General features: G+C 41.1%; 1 protein-coding gene across 17 annotated transcripts in view; it reads right to left on the minus strand.

Annotated features, from left to right (window-relative positions):
• Positions 1–27,603, minus strand: part of ANO4 (anoctamin 4) — a 442,247-nt gene that overhangs the window by 243,136 nt on the left and 171,508 nt on the right. The window contains exon 1 of one of the 17 annotated variants that reach the window (XM_044941447.2): positions 3,152–3,287. The exons of 15 other annotated variants lie outside the window; for them this stretch is intronic. The gene's annotated coding sequence lies outside the window, so the exon portion shown is untranslated. Of the gene's footprint in view, positions 1–3,151; positions 3,288–27,603 lie in introns of those variants that run through there. One more of the 17 variants, XM_044941451.2, reaches the window with a different exon arrangement.

Consider the following 27,603-nt stretch of genomic DNA (forward strand, 5'->3'; position numbering starts at 1 on the left):
AACTTCAGGCCTGAGGCTTGGCTGCTTCCTTCAACTTCAGCATCACTTCCTCTCCCACTCAGCTGAAAAGATGGAGCCCAGGGGATATCAAATCTCTCATCTTCCCTCCCTTCTACCCCCAAATATCTTTTAAACTTTTCCTCTTGAGACCTACCATCTATCTTACTTGAAAAAGATCTTAAGTCAGAACCTTGAGAAACACAAACCCTTAAGGATGACAAGTGTATGGTGTGTGGTTAAAATGTGGGTGCTGGACTATTTACAATAGGTAAAACATGGAATGGGTCATCATGCGAAATGATGGGCTGGATGAAGCAGAAGCTGGAATCAAGATTGTGGGGAGAAATATCAATAACCTCAGATATGCAGATGACACCACCATTATGGCAGAAACTGAAGAGGAGCTAAAAAACCTCATGATGAAAGTGAAAGAGGAGAGTGAAAAAGTTGGCTTAAAGCTCAACATTCAGAAAACGAAGATCATGGCATCTGGTTCCATCACTTCATGGGAAACAGATGGGGAAACAGTGGAAACAGTGTCAGCCTTTATTTTGGGGGGCTCCAAAATCACTGCAGATGGTGACTGCAGCCATGAAATAAAAAAGACGCTTGCTCCTTGGAAGACAAGTGATGACCAACCTAGACAGCATATTAGAAAGCATAGACATTACTTTGCCAACAAACATCCATCTCGTCAAGGCTATGGTTTTTCCAGTAGTCATGTATGGATGTGAGAGTTGGACTGTAAAGAAAGCTGAGCACCAAAAAATTGATGCTTTTGAACTGTGGTGTTGGAGAAGACTCTTGAGAGTCCCTTGGACTTCAAGGAGATCCAACCAGTCTATCCTAAAGCAGATCAGTCCTGAGTGTTCATTGGAAGGATTGATGCTGAAGCTGAAACTCCAATACTTTGGCCACCTGATGCAAAGAGCTGATTCATTTGAAAGATCCTGATGCTGGGAAAGATTGAGGGCAGGAGGAGAAGGGGACAACAGAGGATGAGATGGTTGGATGGCATCATCTACTCAACGGAGATGAATTTAAGTAGGCTCCGGGAGTTGGTGATGGGCAAGGAGGCCTGGCATGCTGTGATCGATAGGGTTGCAAAGAGTCGGACACGACTAAGTGACTGAACTGAACTGAACTCCTAACTCTAAGTTCTCTTTCCTTCCTTGTTCCCAAAGGTGGGGGTACTCACTTCCTGGGGTTACTGTAGCAAATTACAGTAACTGTGGTGGGTTGAAACAACAGAAATTTATCTTACAGTCCTACAGACTAAAAGCCTGAAATCAAGGTGTTTCTCAGAGCTGTGAGAAGAAATCTATTCCTTGCCTCTTTCAGCATCTCACGGATGCCAGCTGTCCTTGGTGTTCTCTGCCTTGTGAGCACATCACTGTGATGTCTGTCTTTACTGTCATATCACCTCCTCCTCTGCGCTCATGTCTATCTCCCTCCACCGCTCATCCTTTTAAGGATGCATGTGATGGCACTTTGGGCCCACTTGGAAAATACAGGCTAATCTCTTCATCTCAAGATGCTTAGCAGCAAACTCATCAGCAAACAAGATCCCATCTGCAAAGTCTTTCCAACTGTCACATTCACAGTTTCTGGGGATTAGGACATGGCTGTATATTTGGAAGCCATAATCACAGTGAGGATTCCCCAAGGTTCTGATGTGGGTCTTCTCTTTCCATCTTCTCACACATTCCATGTCTCCCGCTGTCACCTATGTGTGGTCGTCTTCCAAGTGATTCTTAATTTGCTCTGTCTCCTAAATTTCAAGCCATCTTTCCCACGGTGCTTGAGTCTGCTCTTGGGAAATTCAACAGGTCTGTCCACAGAACACAGAAAGTGTTTAATGTCTTGATAAAGCAAAGCTTAGATTTCTTCTAAGTTCCTTGTATATTTTCTTTGTTTTCAAAAATTCTAGCTGAAACGTAAGTATTTTGCTCAATAAAATACAATTCTTCAGTGCTCTTTGTTTCCGGCTTACTCCTAAACTGCACGAGCTCTGGCCGCGTTGTGCGATAGAAGGGTGCCTATGTAGAAGCGATTTGCCTTCATCTAAATGTCATCCCTGTGATTCAGAGGCACTCTATGCCACAGGAACATCTGGAGCTCTGTCAATGTTTTACAACTCGCAGCAACAGCACCAATGTGTTGCATCACTCTCCTTGTCATTTCTTAGATCAACTATGTTTCAAGACACCGAAAAACCATGTTTTGAATATCACCATAAGCTAAATATGACTCAACTATTTCTAATTAAAAAATAATCTGTGAAAAGGGATATTTATTTCTAGTTTTCTCTTTTTCTCAGATTTAACTACTAAGGTAGAGAACAAATCCACCTCCAGAGGCCTGATGACAGGACTTGCTGCAGCCCAGCCTTCCCCCATCACACCATCCACGAACATGTCTACTGCTATTTGATCTTCCTTCATTGGAACAGATTATTTGATGGGTTGGCATCCATATATTCACAAACCTGCAGTACCAACACATCAAAACCAGAAAGGACTTCCTGCCAAGTTGCTGTTATCTGTAATATTGTGACAGTTGTCTGTCTTAAGCCACATTACCTTGGCATTCAAGCACTTTGAAAGGAGACCAAAATGCTAAGGACTAGATATGATACTATCCAGACTTAACTTTTGGTTCAGTGTCTATACGAAGAACTTACAGAATCAGAAAAGATAAGAGCCTGAAACAACATTCAAGTGTTAATTAAAGTGCTAGGGAAAAATTACCAGGGTTTCTCTCCTGCAAACCCACTTCTAGATTCTTTATAGCTTTTTTGGTAATTTTTCTCTCTCCTATGGGACTGATTTAGAGTCTCCTTTTCTCCCCTTGCTACAGAATTCTTCTAGAAGGACTTCATTTTAGGAAACTACAGTGATACAATAGATGACTAACCCCAATTCTTCATAATTTTTCTTTGCCATGTGGCCCATCAGCGCTTTCCAGTAAAAAGGGAAGTGCATTCCCTGTTCTGTTCATTTTGGACCTGGTCATTATGATCTGCTTAAGCCAAGACAATGTTAGCAGACATGATGAAAACATAGACATAAAATGTTCTCAAATGGTGATGGCTGAGTTACTTCTTCCCTGCTCTGTCTCAGGACTTCTGAGGGCCCAGGGCGATCTGTACCTGTCAGGTGGTCCCTTTCCCATGGCTCCAACTCTGCTGGGCTCTAATGCTATCCTCGCCTCTTTAGACACTGTAAAGACTTTCCCAGATGGTCAGCAGGTAAAGAATATGCCTGTAATACAGGAGATACAGGAGACGTGGGTTCAATGCCTGGGTCAGGACGATCCCCTGGAGGAGGAAATGGCAACCCACTCCAGTATTTTTGCCTGGGAAATCCCATTGACAGAGGAGCCTTGTGGGCTACAATCCATGGGGTCTTAAAGGATCAGACACGACTGAGCAAGTAAACACAAAGGCTTCCCACTGTTGGTAGACCCTGGGCACTTTACTGCCTCTTATTAATGTCCTCAACCCAACCACTTTTTGCAACACAGAAAGTCCTTTTACTAAAATCCGCTTATTAATTCAAATGCTGTTTTCACCTGAATTTTGATGATAGTGTTGTGCAAATCCATCTCCCTCAGTTTTAACAGTTAAAGGTTCTACATTCTCGTAACTCAATAACATCACTGAAAACTTCTTTGGAAGGTTCTCAAAAACTTCATGATTGTTATCCTTCATTTTTATTCCCCAACACTGTCTCATTTGGGGTCAGTTTTTCTTCTTCACTACTCCGAAGGTTAACACTCTGAATTTCTCATTTCATCTCATCCTGTGATATTTAACTTATCTTAAATCACAACATTTTCACTCAGAGAAACAATGAGAGAATGACTATGAATTTCTGCTCATTTTGTGGAAGTTCAAGGGTTTTCCTTGTGTTTCATACATTTAGGCACAAGGTACTCTCTACCTCCAGCCCCACCCCCAACCCCCTCCCCCCCCAGATAGATATAAAACTCATCAGAAAACTGTTACAGGTGATATTTAAGGAGTGAAAAGCTGGATATAGGCATTTGGAAATATGCAGTTTGAAATTTATACCTTGGAAAAGAGTTCTTTTTAAATCTTCAATTCTCTCTAAGAAGCCAGTAAAGCACCTCTGCTTTCTCCAAAAGGACTTTAATTATTTCATATTTTTCATAATGATATGGCTAAATGTTATCGCACTCCAGGTATACAGAGTTAGGGATAGGTGACAAAAAGAGCTAAGTAGAAACCAGGTATGTACCTTACATGGGGAAACCCACACTTGGTGCAAACATATACACTGAAATCCCAAATTTCAGTGGAACCACTTACTAAATATTACCAATCAAGCAACTTAAATAGTATAAGAGTACTATTTCATAAAATCACTAGACTCAATTTTATCTTGGCAGTCAAAAAAAAGCTTCTAGAAGTGAAACACAAGATGGTTTACTATCAGTAATATCAAATGATAAGCATTAACCCCTAGAGGGAACAGTGTTTTATGTAAGATTTTAGTCATTTGGCAAGTGAGTAAAATTTAGTTAAAAAGAATTTTTTATGTTACAATTTATTTCTATCAACAACTAGTGAGCCTTACATGTCAGGCCTAAGGACAAAAATAAGGATGATGAAGGCTGAATCTATGTCTGTAAGAGGAGGATGCTGTCACAAGGGGAAGAGTTACACAGAAGCAACTCTGATAGCAGCAAGATGTGAAAGCTCCATAAGGGAGGTACAGCTCAGAATACGTACACTTAAAGAGGAAAGAAGGCTCAGCACCCTTTTCCTGTAGAAACAGATAATAAAAATGTGGGGCTTTGCAGGCCATATGATTCCTGCTGCAACTACTCGATTCTACTACGGTAGCCCCAAAGCAGCCATGGATGATGTGTAAGTGAATGTGTAGCTGAGTTCCAATAAAACTTCACTTAAAAAAACAGGTGATGGGCTGAATTTGGTCCATGGGTTGACTTGGAAAGTTAAGAAAAGGGCTGTTACAGAAGGCTTCACAAGAAGGGTGGTATTGTCACCCAGCCTGGATTGCTGGGCAAGTTTCTAAAAGGCAGAGATGGAGGGAAAGAGCATTCCTGGCAGCAAAGTCATGAGGGCATGAAAGGACAGCGTCAATTCAGGCAATGAAAAGGTGTCCAGTCTCAAGCATGTGTAAGATATATGAGCATTCACACTGGCTGAATAGACTGAATGTAATGATCATGACACCTTTTGTATGGATTAAATTTTAGAGAATTTGAGCCTTGAACGTTGTACTAAAGAGTATAATCTTCATTCTAAGACAATGAGGAATCACTGACAGTATGTGAGCAAGGTGGGGGGTACATCACCAGAGCAGAGATTTAACAAGACTCCTCGATTTCATCCTGTGCAATAGATCCAAATTATTAATAATCATAGGGGCCTGGATCAGAGTAGTGACAGGAGAGACACAAACAGATCGAAGAGACATGTTGAGAGCAGATTCTGTAGAACTGGATAACCTTTTTAATGTTTAGAGGTGAGAGGAAAGAATCAAGATTAACTTTGGATCTGAAGATAGTAAAAGAAATAAAAACATGGATGGGATATTTTGATAGGCAAGATGCAGGCTACAAAATGGGTTCATCTTTGGATATACTGGGTCTCTGGCTCCCTGAGACATCGAAATAAAATGTTCACTCAGCACTACTGGAAATAAATGTGTGGAGATTGGACATGCTTCCAGCTGGAGTTCTTTGCTAGAGGTGAATGAATAGTGAAGCTCTGAGAGAGCCTGCAACTTCTAGAGAAGAGAGAGTTCACAGATAAAACCTGGAGGGAACTTCTAGAGGGAGAATAATCCAAAATAACAGCAACAATAGTCAGCATTGGTTGAGGGTTAACCATGTACCAGATATTGTTCCAAGAGTAATAAATATATTACCTCCTTTAAAGCATTGTGTCAATCATACATGGTATTAATACATGCACATTCTTTATCCCCATGTGACAGAAGAGAAAATTGAGGTATAGAAGTAGTCAGTAATTGACCAAAGGTTACAAGTAAGTGGCACAGCCAGAATTTGAACCCAGGCAACCTGGCTAGCCTTCCCAGCAATGCTGCATGCAGCAAGAGAAGGGAAACAGTAGAATGACATGCTCAAGGAAGGCCGAACAAGGGGAGAACAGAAAAGAAAGGATTCACATGGACTGAGACAGAAATGGATGCCAATGGATTTAGCTTTAGCAAGAAGCTAAAGAGTGAGAAGAACACAGGCAGTGCAGACAGTAAATCCAACACTCTGAATGCAAATCCTGTGGCAGACAGAATAATGACTCCCCTAAACCATCCAAGTCCTGATCCCTGAAACCTGTGAATACCTTACTACATGTGGCAAAAGGGACTTCACAGATGCGAATGAGGACTCTGGCAGAAACTATCCTGGGTTATCCAGAAGGGCACAATTTAATCACAGGAGTCCTTACAAGCAGAGAACCTTTTGTGGCTGGAGTCAGAGAGACACACGCCGCTGGCTCATTGAAGGGGCCATCGAATGTGGCAGCTCTAGAAGCTGGGAAAGTCAAGGGCACAGATTCTCTGCCAGAGTCACAAGAAGGAGCACAAATCACAAGGAGCACAGCTCCGCTAACAATTCAATTCTAGCCACATGAGACCTGTATCTGGCCTCTAACTTGCAGAACTTTAAGATTATAAAAATTGTGTAATTTTAAGTCAAATTGTATGGTAATTATTACCACAGCAATAGAACACTAACTCAGCTACCCATCTCTCCCCAATCTGATTAATATTCTTGGTAATGATTCTAAGACCCACCCACGTCAGCCCACCCCCAGCCACGGCCACAGACAATGGGCAATCCCCTAGTCAGCACAAGCTCCCCAACATCCAGGGCAAGGCACTGAGAGGCCAGGGAAGGAGGGAGATGGGGAAGCTAGTCCTCCTTAATCAATACTTAATTTAACTGACCAAGAAACAAATGCTAATTCAAAGAGGTCAAAGAATTTATCAAAGCTAACTCAAGAATGCAGCCCTCTAATCATTTACTGATTACAGCTCGATGTTAATAATGGTGCAGTTAGATTTTCAGCCATATGATGTGCTTCTAAAGACTCTGACAAATGTTAACAAAAAAAAGGCAACAAAATGGCATTAAATTACACAAGACAAAAATAAATAAATAAATCACACAAGACTTTGAAATGTAACTTTAAAACGGAAGTTAATGATAATTTCAAAGGAATAATGAAGGTTATTTATAGGAGTTATAAAGTTGATCTTAACTAATTTTGGTGCTAACAAATACATTTCTGATAGAGTTAATAATTAATGAAAGCTTCTGGCCAAAAAAAAAAAAAAACAAACCTGTATTTTAATGCCCTTTTGAAATGGTCTAAATTATTGTTTAAAAAAAAAAAACTTTAACCATTTTTCTTAAGTAAATATTTGTTTGAAATAAGTTACCCCATGCCAAAATATTTAGCAAAATAATTTGCTCAAAACAAGGCATATTCACTATTCTCATTCTGTATGGTCTTTCAAAACTTGTTTGGTCATCATTGGTGGTGGTGATGATTTAGTCGCTAAGTTGTGTCCGACTCTTGTGACCCCATGGACTGTAGCCTGCCAGGCTCCTCTGTCTGTGGGATTCTCCAGGCAAGAATACTAGAGTGGGTTGCCATTCCCTTCTCCAGGGGATCTTCCTGACCCAGGGATTGAATCCAGGTCTCCTGTATTGAAGGCAGATTCTTTACCAACTGAGCTACAAGGGAAGCCCTTGAAAGCCTGTCCCTAAAGCCAAGCCTCAGTATATTAATGAATCAAGTGACTGGAATCACGTATGTATACTTTCATAGCAATGTGAATATCAGAAGCCTTAGCTAACCATGGTTTACAAGTACCCTATTCAGTAAATGTGCGATGACAGCAAGGTTAGGTTTCACAGAAAATAAGGAAGGGGGAAATAAACACAGCATTAACATTGTTTTTAAGTATATGTCTCCTAGTGGCTGCTGATCTCCAAATTCACTAGCATTAAATACCTGCTGTAGTGGGCAAACTCTTAGATTGTTTTTCAGTCACCCAGTTGTGTCCAATTCTTTGCAACTCCATAGACTGCAGCATGCCAGGCCTCACTTCCCTCACCATTTCCTGAAGTTTGCCCAAGTTCATGTCCATTGTATCGGTGATGCCATCCAGCCATCTCATCCTCTGACATCTCCCTTAGATTAAGGGTCAGCAAATTATGGCTCATGGGCCAAATCTGGCCAATCGCCAGTTTTTGTAAAGAAAGTTTTATTGGAACTCAGCCACAGATTTGTTTACAATTTGTTTACATCACCTATGATTGTTTTTGTACAACAACAACAGAATTGAGGAGTTGTGACAAAGACTGTTTGGCTCTCAAAGAAGAAATACTTAACATCTGGCTCTTTACAGAAGTTTGCCTACCCCTGTCTTAGATCAACACCACTAAGGTATTTGGAAAACACTGCTCAGGTATTGTGACTTACTGACACAAACTATCTCCTTAAATGTTTTACAGACAGTAATCTGCTTGAAATTTCAAACCTTAACAGCTTGAATGTTCACAGACTTTTGCACTTCCTTCCTGTTTTATTTGGTGAGGCATGGCAAAATAACTTCTATAGTTGCTTGGTGTTTTTCCAAACTAATGTGGAAGTTGGGAACCTGTTTTGGGGGTTTATAGGTAACAACAGGAAGAGCATAAACACAGTTCCAATAGACCACAAAAAGCCTTATATGCTTTTTATCTCCTTATATGTAGATAGATACCATATTACTTCTATCCACAACTTTACATCTACTATATAATAATTATATTATTAAATAATATTAAATTGTTATTAAATAACATAATAATTATTAAATAATATTTAATAATAATTTTATTGTGTTATTCATGGAAACTGGCCTGAATTTGGTGCAATGGTAATAACGGCTCACAATGAGGCACTATGGCAAAGAACACAGACTTAGGATGCAGACTGCTTGGGTTCAAATCCTGCCTATGCCACTACCAACTGTGTTCTTAATTAGCTTCTAGGGGCCTCAGTTTCCTTATATAAAATGGGGATAACAGTACTATCTACCTCATAGAATACAGCAGTTCTGGGCACATAGTGAATTCCATTAAAAAGTATCGATAATTTACAGCAATATATTAATAATCTTACTATTGAGAATGCAATTAGTGGTTAAGAGTGTAGCCTCTACAGTCTGTCTACCTAGGTTGGCCTGTATTCTGGTTCTACTCCTTTCTGGCTGTGAGAATTTGGACATGACCCAATTGGGGGATAATAGTAACATCTACGCTTGGGCTGTTTTGAGGATTACTTGAGTTAATACATATAGCACTGCCTAACAGAGTATACACTCAATAAATGCTAACTATTTTTATTATTTTCAGTATTAGTATTATTAATATTTTCATCACCATGTAACTTGCCTGATGATAAATGTTCTACATTATGAGGCACTATTATCAATACCATTTTAAGGATACAGGAACTTAGGCATAAGAAAGTTAAGTAACTGGTTTAATTCACTGAATGATGTAACTTGGAACTGAATATTTTTAAGAGGATTAGGAGACCTTTGGGTCTACATAACAATAGAGGCTGATTTCTTCAAGGGAAAACAGGCTAATTAAGAAACAGAAGAATTTTATACTTTCTGGCCTTACATTTAGATCTTTAATCTATTTTGAATTTATCTTTGTGTATGGTGTTAGGAAGTATTCTAATTTTGTTCTTTTACATGTAGATGTATGCTTACCCCAGCACCATTTACTGAAGAGCCTGTCTTTGGCTCATTGTATATTCTTGCCTACTTTGTCAAAAACAAGGTACCCATATGTCAGTTCAGTTCAGTCGCTCAGTTGTATCCGACTCTGCAACCCCATGAACGGCAGCATGCTAGGCCTCCCTGTCCATCACCAACTCCCAGAGTCCACCGAAACCCATGTCCATTGAGTCGGTGATGCCATCCAATCATCTCATCCTCTGCCATCCCCTTCTCCTCCTGCCCTCAATCTTTCCCAGCATCAGGGTCTTTTCAAATGAGTCAGCTCTTCGCATCAGGTGGCCAAAGTATTGGAGTTTCAGCTTCAATATCAGTTCTTCCAATGAACACTCAGGACTGATCTCCTTTAGGATGGACTGGTTGGGTCTCCTTGCATGCCAAGGGACTCTCAAGAGTCTTCTCCAACACCACAGTTCAAAAGCATCAATTCTTGGTCACTCAGCTTTCTTTATAGTCCAACTCTCAAATCCATATATGACCACTGGAAAAACCATAGCCTTGACTAGACGGACCTTTGATGACAAAGTAATGTCTCTGCTTTTTAATATGCTGTCTAGGTTAGTCATAGCTTTTCTTCCAAGGAGTAAGCCTCTTTTAATTTCATGGCTGCAGTCACCATCTGCAGTGATTTTGGAGCCCCCGAAAATAAAGTCAGCCACTGTTTCCACTCTTTCCCCATCTATTTGCTATAAATTGATGGGACCAGATGCCATGATCTTAGTTTTCTGAATGTTGAGTTTTAAGCCAACTTTTTCACTCTCCACTTTCACTTTCATCAAGAGGCTCTTTAGTTCTTCTTCGCTTTCTGCCATAAAGGTGGTGTCATCTGCATATCTGAGATTATTGATATTTCTCCCGGCAATCTTGATTCCAGCTTGTGCTTCTTCCAGACCAGTGTATCCCATGAGGTACCCTGCATATAAGTTAAATAAGCAGGGTGACAATATACAGCCTTGACGTACTCCTTTTCCTATTTGGAACCAGTCTGTTGTTCCATGTCCAGTTCTAACTGTTGCTTCCTCACCTGCATACAGTTTTCTCAAGAGGCAGGTCAGGTGGTCTGGTATTCCCATCTCTTGAAGAATTTCCCACAGTTTATTGTGATCCACACAGTCGAAGGCTTTGGCATAGTCAATAAAGCAGAAATAGATGTTTTTCTGGAACTCTCTTGCTTTTTCCATGATCCAGCAGATATTGGTAGTTTGATCTCTGGTTCCTCTGCCTTTTCTAAAACCAGCTTGAACGTCTGAAAGTTCACAATTCACGTATTGCTGAAGCCTGGCTTGGAGAATTTTGAGCATTACTTTACTAGCATGTGAGATGAGTGCAATTGTGCAGTAGTTTGAGCATTCTTTGGCATTGCCTTTCTTTGGGATTGGAATGAAAACTGACTTTCTCCAGTCCTGTGGCCACTGCTGAGTTTTCCAAATTTGCTGGCATATTGAGTGCAGCACTTTCACAGCATCATCTTTCAGGATTTGAAATAGCTCAACTGGAATTCCATCACCTCCACTAGCTTTGTTCGTAGTGATGCTTTCTAAGGCCCACTTGACTTCACATTCCAGGATGTCTGGCTCTAGGTCAGTGATCACACCATCGTGATTATCTGGGTCATGAAGATCTTTTTTGTAAAGTTCTTCTGTATATTCTTGCTACCTCTTCTTAATATCTTCTGCTTCTGTTAGGTCCATACCATTTCTGTTCTTTATTGTTCCCATCTTTGCATGAAGTGTTCCCTTGGTATCTCTAATTTTCTTGAAGAGATCTCTAGTCTTTCCCATTCTGTTGTTTTCCTCTATTTCTTTGCATTGATCGCTGAGGAAGGCTTTCTTATCTCTTCTTGCTATTCTTTGGAACTCTGCATTCAGATGCTTATATCTTTCCTTTTCTCCTTTGCTTTTTGCTTCTCTTCTTTTCACAGCTATTTGTAAGGCCTCCTCAGACAGCCATTTTGCTTTTTTGCATTTCTTTTCCATGGGGATGGTCTTGATCCCTGTCTCCTGTACAATGTCACAAACCTCCGTCCATAGCTCATCAGGCACTCTGTCTATCAGATCTAGTCCCTTAAATATATTTCTCACTTCCACTGTATAATCATAAGGGATTTGATTTAGGTCATACCTGAATGGTCTAATGGTTTTCCCTACTTTCTTTAATTTCAGTCTGAATTTGGCAATAAGGAGTTCATGATCTGAGCCACAGTCAGATTCTGGTCTTTTTTTTGCTGACTGTATAGAGCTTCTCCATCTTTGGCTGCAAAGAATATAATCAATCTGATTTCGGTGTTGACCGTCTGGTGATGTCCATATGTAGGAGTCTTCTCTTGTGTTGTTGGAAGAGGGTGTTTGTTATGACCAGTGCATTTTCTTGGCAAAACTCTATTAGTCTTTGCCCTGCTTCATTCTATACTCCAAGGCCAAATTTGCCTGTTACTCCAGGTGTTTCTTGACTTCCTACTTTTGCATTCCAGTCCCCTATAATGAAAAGGACATCTTTTTTTGGTGTTAGTTCTAAAAGGTCTTGTAGGTCTTCATAGAACCGTTCAACTTCAGCTTCTTCAGCATTACTGGTTGGGGCATAGACTTGGATTACTGTGATATTGAATGGTTTGCATTGGAAACGAACAGAGATCATTCTGTCATTTTTGAGATTGCATCCAAGTACTGCATTTCGGACTCTTTTGTTGACCATGATCGCTACTCCATTTCTTCTGAGGTATTCCTGCCCGCAGTAGTAGATATAATGGTTATCTGAGTTAAATTCACCCATTCCAGTCCATTTTAGTTCACTGATTCCTAGAATGTCGACGTTCACTCAATCCATCTCCTGTTTGACAATCTTAGGGTTTTCTATATACAGTATCATGTCATCTGCAAACAGTGAAAGCTTTACTGCTTCTTTTCCAACCTGGATTTCTTTTATTTCTTTTTCTTCTCTGATTGCTGTAGCTAGGACTTCCAGAACTATGTTGAATAACAGTGGTGAAAGTGGACACCTTTGTCTTGTTCCCGATCTTATGGGGAATGCTTTCAGTTTTTCACCATTGAGAATAATATTTGCTGTAGGCTTATCATATATGGCTTTTACTATGTTAAGGTAGATTCCTTCTATGCCCATTTTTTGAAGAGTTTTAATCCTATAACTCTTAGTGGAAAACACAGGCAGAACACTCAATGACATAAATCAAAGCAAGATCCTCTATGACCCACCTCCTACAGTAATGGAAATAAAAACAAAAGTAAACAAGTGGGACCTGATTAAACTTAAAAGCTTTTGCACAGCAAAGAAAACTATAAGTAAGGTGAAAAGACAACCCTCAGAATGGTAGAAAATAATAGCAAATGAAACAACTGACAAAAGATTAATTTCCAAAATATATAAGCAGCTCATACAACTCCATACCAGAAAAAAAAACAACTCAATCAAAAAGTGGGAAAAAGACCTAAACAGACATTTCTCCAAAGAAAACATACAGGTGGCTAACAAACACATGAAAAGATGCTCAACATCACTCATTATTAGAGAAATGAAAATCAAAACTATAATGCGATATCATGTCACACCAGTCATCATCAAAAAGTCTACAAACAATAACTGATGGAGGGGGTGTGGAGAAAAGGGAATGTTCTTGCACTGTTGATGGGAATGTAAATTGATATAGCCACTATGGAAGACGATATGGAGATTCCTTAAAAAACTAGGAATAAAACCATAATATGACCCAGAAATATCACTCCTAGTCATATACCCTGAGGAAACCAGGTTTGAAAAAGACACATGTACGCCATTGTTCATTGCAGCACTATTTACAATAGCTAGAACATGGAAGCAACCTAAATGTCCATTGACAGATGAAAGGATAAAGAAGTCGTGGTACATATACACAATGGAATATTATTCAGCCCTAAAAAGGAACACATTTGAGTCAGTTCTAATGAGGTGGATAAACCTAGAACCTATTGTACAGAGTGAAGTAAGTCAGAAAGAGAAAGATAAATATTGTGTTCTAATGCATATATATGGAATCTAGAAAAATGGTACTGAAAAAGCGTCTGCCTCCAATGTGGGAGACCCGGGTTCGATCCCTGGGTTGGGAAGATCCCCTGGAGAAGGAAATGGCACCCCACTCCAGTACTCTTGCCTGGAGAATCCCATGAATGGAGAAGCCTGGTAGGCTACAGTCCACTGGGTCGCAAAGAGTCAGATATGACTGAGCGACTTCACTTTCACTTTCAGTGGAGAAATAGACATAGAGAATAGACTTATGGACATGGGGAGAGGGGAGGCGAGGGTAAGATGTATGGGAAGAGTAACATGGAAACTTACATTACCATATGTAAAATAGATAGCCAAAGGGAATTTACTGTATGACTCAGGAAACTCAAACAGGGGCTCTGTATCAACTTAGAGGGGTATGTATACTTATGGGATTTCTTTGGAAGGAACGATGCTAAAGCTGAAACTCCAGTACTTTGGCCACCTCATGCGAAGAGTTGACTCATTGGAAAAGACTCTGATGCTGGGAGGGATTGGGAGATGGCTGGATGGCATCACTGACTCGATGGACGTGAATCTGAGTGAACTCCGGGAGTTGGTGATGGACAGGGAGGCCTGGCGTGCTGCAGTTCATGGGGTTGCAAAGAGTCGGACACGACTGAGCGACTGATCTGATCTGATGGCTGATTCATGCTGAGGTTTGACAGAAAACAATAAAATTCTGTAAAGCAATTGTCCTTCAATAAAAAGAAAATTAATTTAAAAAAGGAAAGAAACAGAGAAGTGGGACTAAGGTGGCAACACTGGAGGCTCCTGAATTTCCTTCCTCCAACAGAGTCACTGAATGTACAGCTGCACAGGAAGCAAGCCCCTCTAAGAGGGATCCAGAAACTAACTGAGTGACTCCTATATATTGGGCTAAAGAGAAAATATCACATCACAATAGGTGGGAAAGACTGAGACACATTCACACTGTAAATCCCATACCTGGCAGAGCACCATACAATCAGCAGGGAACCCTCAACTCTCAGTCACTCCCTGAAGAGTGAAGGGTTTGGACCACACACCTAGTGCCCCAACTTTTAAGGCTCCCACCCAGGCAGAGACTCCCCAAACCCCTTTGTCTTGTAACCCTTTTTGACTTGAAGTCTATTTTGTCTGATAGAGGTATGGCTATGCTGGCTTCTTTCCATTTTTGTTTGCTTGAAATGTTATCTTCCAGCATTTTACTTTTTAGTTTATGTGTGTTTCTAAAATGAGTTTTCTATGGGCAGAATATTGTTGGGTCTTTATTAATCTATCCATTGGTTAGTTCAATCCATTTACACTTAGTGTGATTATTATATGTAAGGATTTACTGCTGCCATTTTATCTTTTGCCTTCTGTTTCTCTCTCCATTGTTTCTTTTTCCTTCTGCTTCTGGGTACCTTTATAAATTGGTGGTTTTCTATGGTGATTCTCTCCGTCCTCACCTTTTTCAATATTTTGTGTCTTTAGACTTCTGCTTTGGGGTTACCATGAGGTTTACATAAAATGTCTTATAGATAAAATAGTCCTTTTTCTGCTGATAGCAATTTATCTTCATTCACCTATGAGGGTTCCATCCTTTTATACTTCCCTTTTTATATTTTTGATTCTGTAATTTCATTACTAAGTAGTAGTAGTCACTATTATTTTTAAGTTTAATATATTATTCTTATAAAAGAGTTAGTGCTCTAATTCTATTTATCATCTTAATCAGAGCTTTGGGTGATTTCATGTTTTTAGTTCAGCTTGAAGAGCTCTGTTCAACATTTCTTGTAAAGCAGTTCTAATGTTGGAAAATCCCTCAGCTTCTGTTTGTCTGGGGAAAGATTTACCTCTGCTTCATATTTTTTCTGGATAGTGTGTTCTTGGCTGGTAGTTTTTATATTTAAATATTTTGAACATGTTATTCCACTCTCTCCTGGCCTATAGAGTTTCTGTTGTTTTTGTTGTTTGGTCGCTAAGTCATGTCTGATTCTTTTGTGACCCCATATACTGTAGTCTCCCAGGCTCCTCTGTCCATAAAATTTCCCAAGCAAGAATGCTGGAGTGGGTTGCCATTTCCTTCTCCAGGTAGAACTTCTGCTGATAGCTTAATGGAGAGTTTGTGGGTTATTATCTTTTATTCCTATCTACCTTTAAAATCCTTTACCTTGACTTCTGACAGTTTTAATATAATGTATCTTGGAGATGCATCATAAGGTGTTCTATTAGCTTTATGGACTTCTAGATAGAGTTTCTTTTCTAGGTTTGGGAAGTTCTAGGGTATTATTTCTATAAATAAACTCTGCCCCATTTTCCCTCTGCTTCTGGGATACTCATTACACTTATGTTGGCTTTTCTACTGGAGTTAGGTCTTACAGGGTTTTCTTCACTTTTAAGTCTTAGTTTTCTCTCTTCCATCTGAATCATTGCTATATTTCCATCATGCTGCTACTGCTAAGTCGCTTCAGTTGTGTCCAACTCTGTGCGACCCCATAGACGGCACCCCACCAGGCTCCTCTGTCCCTGGGATTCTCCAGGCAAGAATACTGGAGTGGGTTGCCATTTCCTTCTCCAATGCATGCAAGCATGCTAAGTTGCTTGAGTTGTGTCCGACTCTGTGTGACCCTATGGACAGCAGCCCACCAGGCTCCTCTGTCCACAGGATTCTCTAGGCAAGAATACTGGAGTGGGTTGCCATTTCCTTCTCCATATTTCCATCATGGAGCTTCTAATTCTCTCTTCAATTATGATCTGCTCTATTTCCAATGCATTATAAAGCATTCTCCATCTGAGTTCTTCAGCTCCAGAATGTGTATGGTTCTTTTTTAGAATTTCAGTGTCTTTGGTAAAGTACTTCTTCCATTTGCTAATTTTATCCCTGAAACCATTTGTAGCACTTTTCTGAGTTTTCCTATAGCTCACTGAATTTCTTCATAACAGCTATTTTAAATTCCTTGTCAGTTATATCACAATAGTCTACATTTTTTGTTTCAGTTGCCAGAAAATTGTCATTTTCTTTTTGTGACATCACATTACCATGATTTTTCATGGTGTTTGAGGAGAAATGCCCCTGCTGCTGCATTTGAAGTAGCAGACACATTCCTTACTTAGATAAGGTTTTGTTTACTTTGGTTCTAACAGTTCAACAGGCTGGTGGTTAGGTGCCTTCATTTTATTTTTTAGAGGGTAGCACTATAGCACAAGTTTTGCTTTCCTTACCACTAAGGTAAGGAAAGGATAGGAAATTGCAACCCACTCCAGTATTCTTGCCTGAAGGATTCCTTGGACAGAGGAGCCTGGGGGGCTACAGTCCTTGGAGTCGCAGAGTTGGACATAACTGAGTGATTGAGCATGCAAGGAAAGAATGCATTAACAAAGCAAGAGGTGCTGGCAGAGCAGGAGAGGGGTGCACGTAGTACTTGGGACTTTGGGTGTGCCCACAACCTGGTAGGGCGCTCCTCAGGTCAGGGAACCCCAGAAGTCCATGGGCAGTTATCTTATCTCCTAGAGCAAACAGCAGAAGATGCTTTCCTTCAGTTCTTTGTCTGCCTACTGCCCTCCACTTTCCCTACCGCACCCCCAGTCACTGCAGTCTCTCATTAGAGAGAGCAGCAGCTCCCTCCAGCTGCAGTGCACATGGCTAGGCAGACACACATTCATCACCTCACCCTCCACCTCATCTGCTGGAGAGGTTGCATCAGCTCCCTGCCAATCACCTACTCTGACGTCACTACCTCTGGCACCATTAGCTCCCCCAGCACTCCCCTCAATCTGCTGCCTCCTGTGGAGTTCAGTCCACTAACTTTCGGGTACACAGATGGATGGATGTCTCACAGATTCTGCTATGCTGTGCACAGGCTTATTTTTTCTTTTTTTTTGGTTATGGAGTATACAAGAACTCATGCAACAAGAACAATGCAACAGCAAAAAAACCAAGCAGTAACCCAATTAAAAAGTAAGCAAAGGACCTGAACAGACATTTCTCCTAAGAAAACATACAAATGGCCAAAAAGTCCATAAAAAGATACTCAACCTCACTCATCATCAGGGAAATGCAAATCAAAACCACAATGAGATATTATCTCATGCCTGTTAGGATATCTAATACCAAATAAACAAGAGATAACAAATGTTGGTGAGGATGTAGAAAAAAAGACTACTATATGCTGTTGGTGGGAATGGAAGCTGGCACAGCCACTATGGAAAGCAATATAGAGGTTTCTCAGGAAATTAAAAATAGAACTGCTATATGATCCAGCAACCCAATTTCTGGGCACATTTTGAAAGGAAACAAAGTCATTTTCTCAAAGAGATATCTGGTGCACCCCTATTTTCACTGCAGCATGATTTGTAAGAGCCAAGACATGAAAACAACCTAAACAATGTCACCAATGGATGAATGGAGGAAGAAATGCAGTATATATACACAATGGAATATCATTTAGCTAAAAACAGGAAATCCTGCTCTATGATGAGATGTACAAACCTCAAGGGAATTATGCCAAGTGAAATAAATCAGACGGTAAGGCCAATACATATGATCTCACTTATATGTACAATCTAAAAATACCCAAATTCATAGAAGCAGAGTAGATTTGTGGTTGCCTGGAGGTTAGGGGCTGGGGAAAATATGGTGAGGCAGTAAATTTTCAGTTCTAAGATGAATAAGGTCTGAGGCTATAATGTAAAACATGGTGAGTATAATTGATAATACTGTGCTATAGAATGAAAATTTACAAGGAAAGTAGAACTTAAGTGTTCTCATCAAGAAAAAAACAAAAAAACAAATTTGAATCTGTGAGTTAGTGATTAACGTGATGGTAGGAATCCTTTCATAATCTGTATACATATATATATCAAATCATCATGTCAGTTCAGTTCAGTTCAGTCGCTCAGTCATGTCCGACTCTTTGCGACCCAATGAATCCCAGCACTCCAGGCCTCCCTGTCCATCACCAACTCCCAGAGTTCACTCAGACTCATATCCATCGAGTCGGTGATGCCATCCAGCCATCTCATCCTCTGTCGTCCCCTTCTCCTCCTGCCCCCAATTCCTCCCAGCATCAGAGTCTTTTCTAATGAGTCAACTCTTCCCATGAGGTGGCCAAAGTACTGGAGTTTCAGCTTTAGCATCATTCCTTCCAAAGAAATCCCAGGGCTGATCTCCTTCAGAATGGACTGGTTGGATCTCCTTGCAGTCCAAGGGACTCTCAAGAGTCTTCTCCAACACCACAGTTCAAAAGCATCAATTCTTCGGTGCTCAGCCTTCTTCACAGTCCAGCTCTCACATCCATACATGACCACAGGAAAAACCATAGCCTTGACAGACCTTTGTTGGCAAAGTAATGACTCTGCTTTTGAATATGCTATCTAGGTTGCTCATAACTTTCCTTCCAAGGAGTAAGCGTCTTTTAATTTCATGGCTGCAGGCACCATCTGCAGTGATTTTGGAGCCCCCAAAAATAAAGTCTGACACTGTTTCCACTGTTTCCCCATCTATTTCCCATGAAGTGATGGGACCAGATGCCATGATCTTCGTTTTCTGAATGTTGAGCTTTAAACCAACTTTTTCACTCTCCACTTTCACTTTCATCAAGAGGCCTTTTAGTTCCTCTTGACTTTCTGCCATAAGGCTGGTGTCATCTGCATATCTGAGGTTATTGATATTTCTCCCAGCAATCTGGATTCCAGCTTGTGTTTCTTCCAGTCCAGCGTTTCTCATGATGTACTCTGCATATAAGTTAAATAAGCAGAGTGACAATATACAACCTTGATGTACTCCTTTTCCTATTTGGAACCAGTCTGTTGTTCCATGTCCAGTTCTAACTGTTGCTTCCTGACCTGCATACAGATTTCTCAAGAGGCAGGTCACGTAGTCTGGTATTCCCATCTCTTTCAGAATTGTCCAGTTTGTAGTACACTTTAAATTACTATTTTGTTAATCACACCTCAGTAAGTTGAAAACAAAAGAAACAGGGTCGTCTATTAAATAACAGTTGCCATGACAACTGCTTTTCTCCTTTTTATAAAATTGTATTGGATTGCAAAACTGCACAAGCACACAATGTTAGCGTTGGGAAAAGTCTGTGGACCTAGTCCAAAATCTTCAAATTCCAGATGAGGAAACCAAGGTCCAGAACAGCTCAACAACGGACCCAGGATCCCAGAACAATCTTAGCATCAGAACAAAAACTAAGATCAGATATTCTGGTCTGAAATCCTTCCATCACAACAGACTGCCACAGTTTCATGACAAAAACCTAAATGAAAATCATTTTATATTATGATCTACTTGTTTATTAAATAGTGGAGAATTTGATAAGCTGCTGCTGCTAAGTTGCTTCAGTCATGTCCGACTCTGTGCGACCCCATAGATGGCAGCCCACCAGGCTCCCCCGTCCCTGGGATTCTCCAGGCAAGAACACTGGAGTGGGTTGCCATTTCCTTCTCCAATGCATGAAAGTGAAAAGTCAAAGTGAAGTCGCTCAGTCGTGTCCGACCCTTAGCAACCCCATGGACTGCAGCCTACCAGGCTCCTCCGTCCATGGGATTTTCCAGTCAAGAGTACTGGAGTGGGTTGCCATTGCCTTCTCCATTTGATAAGCAGAGCCAATCAATTCTTGAGGTGTATTACGCAAATGAACTCTGACGGAAAGACATACTTATCCACAATAGCTGACCCTGTCAAGGGTACACTGAGTAGATGTGTGCATGACTATAGGGAGGAAAAAAAGGGAAATTTCAGGGCAAATAGTCACATAACTGTCTTTACAGCTTAGACAGACTAGATATTCTTGCAGCTGCTGCTGCCGCTAAGTCACTTCAGTTGTGTCCGACTCTGTGCAACCCCATAGACGGCAGCCCACCAGGCTCCGCTGCCCCTGGAATTCTCCAGGAAAGAACACTGGAGTGGGCTGCCATTTCCTTCTCCAATGCATGAAAGTGAAAAGTGAAAGTGCAGTCGCTCGGTCGTGTCCGACTCTTCGTGACCCCATGGACTGCAGCCCACCAGGCTCCTCCATCCATGGGATTTTCCAGGCAAGAGTACTGGAGGGGGGTGCCATTAGGCCTAATTGGAAGTTGCACTAAACACACTGACATGTTTCACTGGGATCCTGTATGAGGGCAGTAGTGCGAAGATCTATTGGCAGTGACCTGAATCTACTCACCTCACAGAAATATCACATCATTAGAGAGAAACATGGTCAAGGCATTAAAAAAATTTATGAAGCCTGGAAACAGTGATTCAAAGCTACTCTTTGTATTAATATATGAAATGAGAATTCAATGATATGTGTGATTTTTTTCTTTTAAAAATTAACTTCAGACTTACAATAATAGAATTTATTTTCCACAGTATAATATAGTGATTAAGAACAAACTTCCTGATCCAGAGCCTCAGAGATAAAGTCTAGACTAGCTCTGTGATCTCACATGATGCATCTTTATGCCTCTCTTTTTCTCATCTATCAAATGGGAATAAAGACTTCTTATGAGTTATCATGAAGATTCATGGGGTCTCAAAGAGTCGGACATGACTGAGCAACTGAAAGTCCTGTCTGACTCTTTGTAATCCCATGGACTGCAGCACACCAGGCCTCCCTGTCCATCACCAACTCCTGGAGTTCACTCAAACTCGGGTCCAGAGAGTCAGTGATGCCATTCAGCCATCTCTTCCTCTGTTGTCCCCTTCTCCTCCCACCTTCAATCTTCCCAGCATCAGACTCTTTTCCAATGAGTCAGCTCTTCGCATCAGGTAGCCAAAGTACTGGAGTTTCAGTTTCAACATCAGTCCTTCCAATGAATATTCAGGACTTATTTCCTTTAGGATGGACTGGTTGGATCTCCTTGCAGTCCAAGGGACTCTCAAGAGTCTTCTCCAACACCACAGTTCAAAAGCATCAATTTTTCAGTGCTCAGCTTGCTTTATAGTCCAACTCTCACATCCATACATGACTACTGGAAAAACCATAGCCTTGACTAGTTGAACCTTTGTTGGCAAAGTAATGTCCCTGCTTTTTAATATGCTGTCTAGGTTGGTCATAACTTTTCTCCCAAGTGTACAGTGTAATTATTTGACATACCTATACATTATGGAAAAGAAATGCAAAAAAGCAAAATGGCTGTCTGGGGAGGCCTTACAAATAGCTGTGAAAAGAAGAGAAGCGAAAAGCAAAGGCGAAAAGGAAAGATATAAACATCTGAATGCAGAGGTCCAAAGAATAGCAAGAAGAGATAAGAAAGCCTTCCTCAGAGATCAATGCAAATAAACAGAGGAAAACAATAGAATGGGAAAGACTAGATATCTCTTCAAGAAAATTAGAGATACCAAGGGAACATTTCATGCAAAGATGGGCTCGATAAAGGACAGAAATGGTACGGACCTAACAGAAGCAGAAGATATCAAGAAGAGGTGGCAAGAATACACAGAAGAACTGTACAAAACAGATCTTCACCTCCCAGATAATCATGATGGTGTGATCACTGACCTAGAGACAGACATCCTGGAATGTGAAGTCAAGTGGGCCTTAGAAAACATCACATCCTGAAAGATGATGCTGTGAAAGTACTGCACTCAATATGCCAGCAAACTTGGAAAACTCAGCAGTGGCCACAGGACTGGAAAAGGTCAGTTTTCATTCCAATCCCAAAGAAAGGCAATGCCAAAGAATGCTCAAACTACCGCACAATTGCACTCATCTCACACGCTAGTAAAGTAATGCTCAAAATTCTCCAAGCCAGGCTTCAGCAATATGTGAACTGTGAACTTCCTGATGTTCAAGCTGGTTTTAGAAAAGGCAGAGGAACCAGAGATCAAATTGCCAACATCCGCTGGATCATGGAAAAGGCAAGAGTGTTTCAGAAAAACATCTATTTCTGCTTTATTGACTAGGCCAAAGCCTTTGACTGTGTGGATCACAATAAACTGTGGGAAATTCTGAAAGGGATGGGAATACCAGACCACCTGACCTGCCTCTTGAGAAATCTGTATGCAGGTCAGGAAGCAACAGTTAGAACTGGACATGGAACAACAGACTGGTTCCAAATAGGAAAAGGAGTTCATCAAGGCTATATACTATCACCCTGCTTATTTAACTTATATGCAGAATACATCATGAGAAACGCTGGACTGGAAGAAACACAAGCTGGAATCAAGATTGCTGGGAGAAATATCAATAACCTCAGATATGCAGATGACACCACCCTTATGGCAGAAAGTAAAGAGGAACTAAAAAGCCTCTTGATGAAAGTCAAAGTGGAGAGTGAAAAAGTTGGTTTAAAGCTCAACATTCAGAAAACGAAGATCATGGCATCTGGTCCCATCACTTCATGGGAAATAGATGGGGAAACAGTGGAAACAGTGTCAGACTTTATTTTTGGGGCTCCAAAACCACTGCAGATGGTGCCTGCAGCCATGAAATTAAAAGACGCTTACTCCTTGGAAGGAAAGTTATGAGCAACCTAGATAGCATATTCAAAAGCAGAGTCATTACTTTGCCAACAAAGGTCCATCTAGTCAAGGCTATGGTTTTTCCTGTGGTCATGTATGGATGTGAGAGTTGGACTGTGAAGAAAGCTGAGCACTGAAAAATTGATGCTTTTGAACTGTGGTGTTGGAGAAGACTCTTGAGAGTCCCTTGGACTGCAAGGAGATCCAATCAGTCCATTCTGAAGGAGATCAGCCCTGGGATTTCTTTGGAAGTAATGATGCTAAAGCTGAAACTCCAGTACTTTGGCCACCTCATGCGAAGAGTTGACTCATTGGAAAAGACTCTGATGCTGGGAGGAATTGGGGGCAGGAGGAGAAGGGGACGACAGAGGATGAGATGGCTGGATAGTATCACTGACTCGATGGATATGAGTCTGAGTGAACTCTGGGAGCTGGTGATGGACAGGGAGACGTGGCGTGCTGCAATTCATGGGGTCACAAAGAGTCGGAAATGACTGAGCGACTGAACTGAACTGATACATTATGCAATGACAACCAAGATCAACATAACCAACATATCCATCACTTCACATAGTTAACTGTTTTTTGTGATGAGAATGCTTAAGGTCTACTCTCAGCTTTCAAGTATACAGAAAACATCTGTGTATATATCTTTCCCCAAAGAATAAACAGGATACATTTATAATATGGCTGAACTGTGCAAGGTGCTGAAATAGATGCAAAAGATCTACCCTGAGGGACTCCCAATCTTACAAGTAGACAACCATTAGATTCACAAGCTCTATTCCAACCCCAGATCCCCAACAAAGCTGGACCCCAGAGTTATCCAAAGCTATTTGATCTCTTTGTGGAGGCTGAGACTATGGGTCTCCAGGGGTCTCCAGACTTAATCTCTTTCTCCTTTACCTACAATGTGATCTCCACTCAGAGAGGAAATATACACAAATAAAAAGCTACACCGAGTGTGTAAGAATACATCTAACATTCGCATGGATGTGTTTCAATTGCTCGCTTCACTGTCAGAAACTCTGATGGCACCAGAACTTTTAGAAAGCAAGATTTATGGTATTAAACTGACAACACTGATATCGAATAGACCCTTTCCCCAAGGTATATCCCTTCCTCCATTCGCTGAACAAGGTTTCCTGCAATGGGGACTCCAATGCAGGGATAGACAAAATATCTCTTCTCCAGAAGTACAAAATCCAGCCTCATGTGTGTTAGAAAACAAACACCTTCCCAGGGGTTGGTTTCTTGAGACACACTAATTCAAGTACCATAGACAGATCTTTTCAAGTTCTGAGACTCAGAAATGAATATTGACTGGTGAATCAGAACGTGGACCCTTGAGAAGATAAAATTTAAGATCTATCAGTGGTTGATTCGTTTCATTTAAAGAATTCTCGCTGCTTTGTACGAGCAAATAAACCAGAAAATGCTGATGCTCCTTTCATTAAAGAAAATAAAATACAATGAAACACAATAACTGCCAGCTAGAGAACCACAGTCCTCAGGGAGACTATTTCAGCACCGCCAATAGACAATCATGTTAACTAGTGTTCATTCCAATTGTTTTAGGAAGAAGATTTTAGAGGGACAGTCAATTCAGTAAGTCTCACCTTGGCTATAAATTGTTGATTCTGACTCAGTGGGTGAGACCAACTTTTAAACACTAACATCACTGGATATTTACATGTAGGTGGGAACATCACTTAGTATCTGATCAGGAAACAGAACAAACTTCCCACTGGGTGTTGACGTTTTCTCACCAAGAAGTGTCATCATGCACTTGACAAGTACATCAAGAATTAACACTCGTCCAGTGCCCACGCTCAACGTACAAACATCGTACACATATCATCTCACTGAATTCACTGAACTCTAATTCCTTGGGCACAAGACTGGTTTTGATTTGCCACATTATCCTCAGCACCTTCAGCACTGGCTGACCCACTGTAGATGCTCAATTAATGTTGAAAGGATTTTTACAGTGTTGCAAGTCACCTGGCCAGTAGGCAGCAGAAGTGGTAGCCGACTGCAACACTCTCTACCCCACCAGCGTATCTTTATTGGATGATATTGCATAGTGATTCTAAAGACTAGGATTTGATCACTAGTTCATAAAGGCTTCCCTGGTGGCTCAGATGGCAAAGAATCTGCCCACAATGCAGGAGACCTGAATTCAATCCCTGGGTTGGGAAGATCCCCTGGAGAAGGGAATGGCTACCTCATTCCAGTATTCTTGCCTGAAGAATCCCATGGACAGAGAAACCTGGCAGGCTACAATCCATGGGGTCCCAAAGAGCTGAAGAAGACTGAGCAACTAACACTTTCACTTTTCACTTAAGAAACATAACATTTTGGACAATATCAGAAAAAAAAATTGAGATACAAATTACAGTGTATAATTTGTATTTCAACTTCATTACTTATCTGTGGAAAGAAGGAACAGAATATTGCAGAATCTACACTCTGGCTGACCTTGGAAACCACATGTCTACGATGACAAAGCTTAGCTCTGGATCCCTGGAAGTGGGGCAGGTGGTGGTGGTTTAGTCACTAAATTGTGTCTGACTCTTTTGCTACCACATGGACTGTAGCCCACCAGGCTCCTATGTCCATGGGGATTCTCCAGGCTAGAATACTGGAGTGGGTTGCCGCTTCCTTCTCCAGGGGATCTTGATTCGCCAGGCAAGAATACTGGAGTGAGTTGCCATTTCCTTCTCTGGGGGATCTTCCCAACCCTGGGTCTCCTGCATTGCAGGCAGATTCTTTACCATCTGAGCCAACAGGGGAGCCATGGAGGTGGGGGCAAGAGCTTCACTCTTTCCTACAGGAAGGCTGGACTTCACCTGAGTGAGCAGTTCTATTGTTCTAAACCAAAGGGATTTTGATGTTTATCTGCTGCAGTAACCAGAGTTACTGTATACAAAATCAATTCTCTGGCAGTAGGTCTCTGAAGTATATGAGTTTTAAAGGAGAGGGGGTCTCACAAAGGCGTGGTTCAGGAAAAGCAGTGTGCAGCATATCAGAAGGAGCATCTAACTAACAGTAATTGTAATATGTGCCCCCACTTGGGAGTCAGGTCAAGAGTGACCTTAGGATTTCTGTCTTTTTATTCACTGGAACATAGCAGGCCAGCAAATACATGTTAAATAAATGACAGTGGTGCGTGGGGGGGGGGGGGCGGCATGGGTGGGAAGCCTTAGAGATGGTTTAGGACAGAATGTTCTTTCCTATGGGAACCTCAGGGAAGCACCTAGATTATAAAATGAAAATGACTCAATAACCTACAGAACTTATGTAACTAAGTACTTTTTAGACAGCCATGTCCCATTTTTATAAAATTATAGCTGCTCAAATATAAATTAAAGTGCATTTCAGGTCATATTTGTGGCTTTTTCCTATCAACATACAAATGAACAAGGCTCTTACTGTAACATATTAGTTTATTAAAGCTAAAAGAATAGCTAAATTGGACATACATTTATTTTTAATGACTTGCTGCGTTGAAAATGCCCCTTCATTCTGCAGCTAATCCTCATAATCACTTAGCATTACAAAGTGAAAAGCAAATAGTTACCTGGACACAGAAACCTGACTATACTGGTTTGCCAGGGTTGTTCAGAAAATGGAGTGGATCTCAAGGTCACGTGTGTCTCTCTAGGGCTGGTGAGCTGCCCTGCCCCCCTCAGTTCCTTGGCTCTCACTCTGCCCTGTGACAGCCTCTAAAAATGTTGTGATGCAATTGTTTTGTCTTCCTAACTGAAGGGCAAGGCAGAACAAGGTCTTACTCTTCCTTGATTCTCAAAGCTTAAATCAAAACTTGGAATACAATAGGACTTCCCTGGGAGTCCACTGGATAAGAATCTGCCTGCCAATGCAGGAGACACAGGTTTGATCCCTGCTCTGGGACAATTCCATATGCCACAGTGCAACTAAGCTCCATGTACCACTGGGTACAATCTAGAGCCCGTGCTCTGCAATAAAGTACTCCTAGCTTGCCACAACTAGAGAAAGCCTGCCTGCAGCAATGAAGACCCAGCACAGACTTTTTTTTTTTTTAATAACTTGGAATGTAGTTGGTGCTCAATACATGTCGAGTGAATGAAGAAATATTGAAAAAGTGAGTCCAGTAACCATTTGGTTGCTGGATTATGAGAACAGCATCCAGGATCACTGTTGCTGTTGTTCAGTCACCCAGTCACCTCCAATTCTTTGCGACTCCATGGAATGCAGCACACCAGGCCTCCCTGTCCCTCAACATCTCCCAAAGCTTGCCCAAGTTTGTGTCCCTTGCATCAGTGATGCCATCCAGCCATTTCA

Source organism: Bubalus bubalis, chromosome 4 (genome assembly GCF_019923935.1).
Source record: "Bubalus bubalis isolate 160015118507 breed Murrah chromosome 4, NDDB_SH_1, whole genome shotgun sequence".
Taxonomy (NCBI): Eukaryota; Metazoa; Chordata; class Mammalia; order Artiodactyla; family Bovidae; genus Bubalus; species Bubalus bubalis.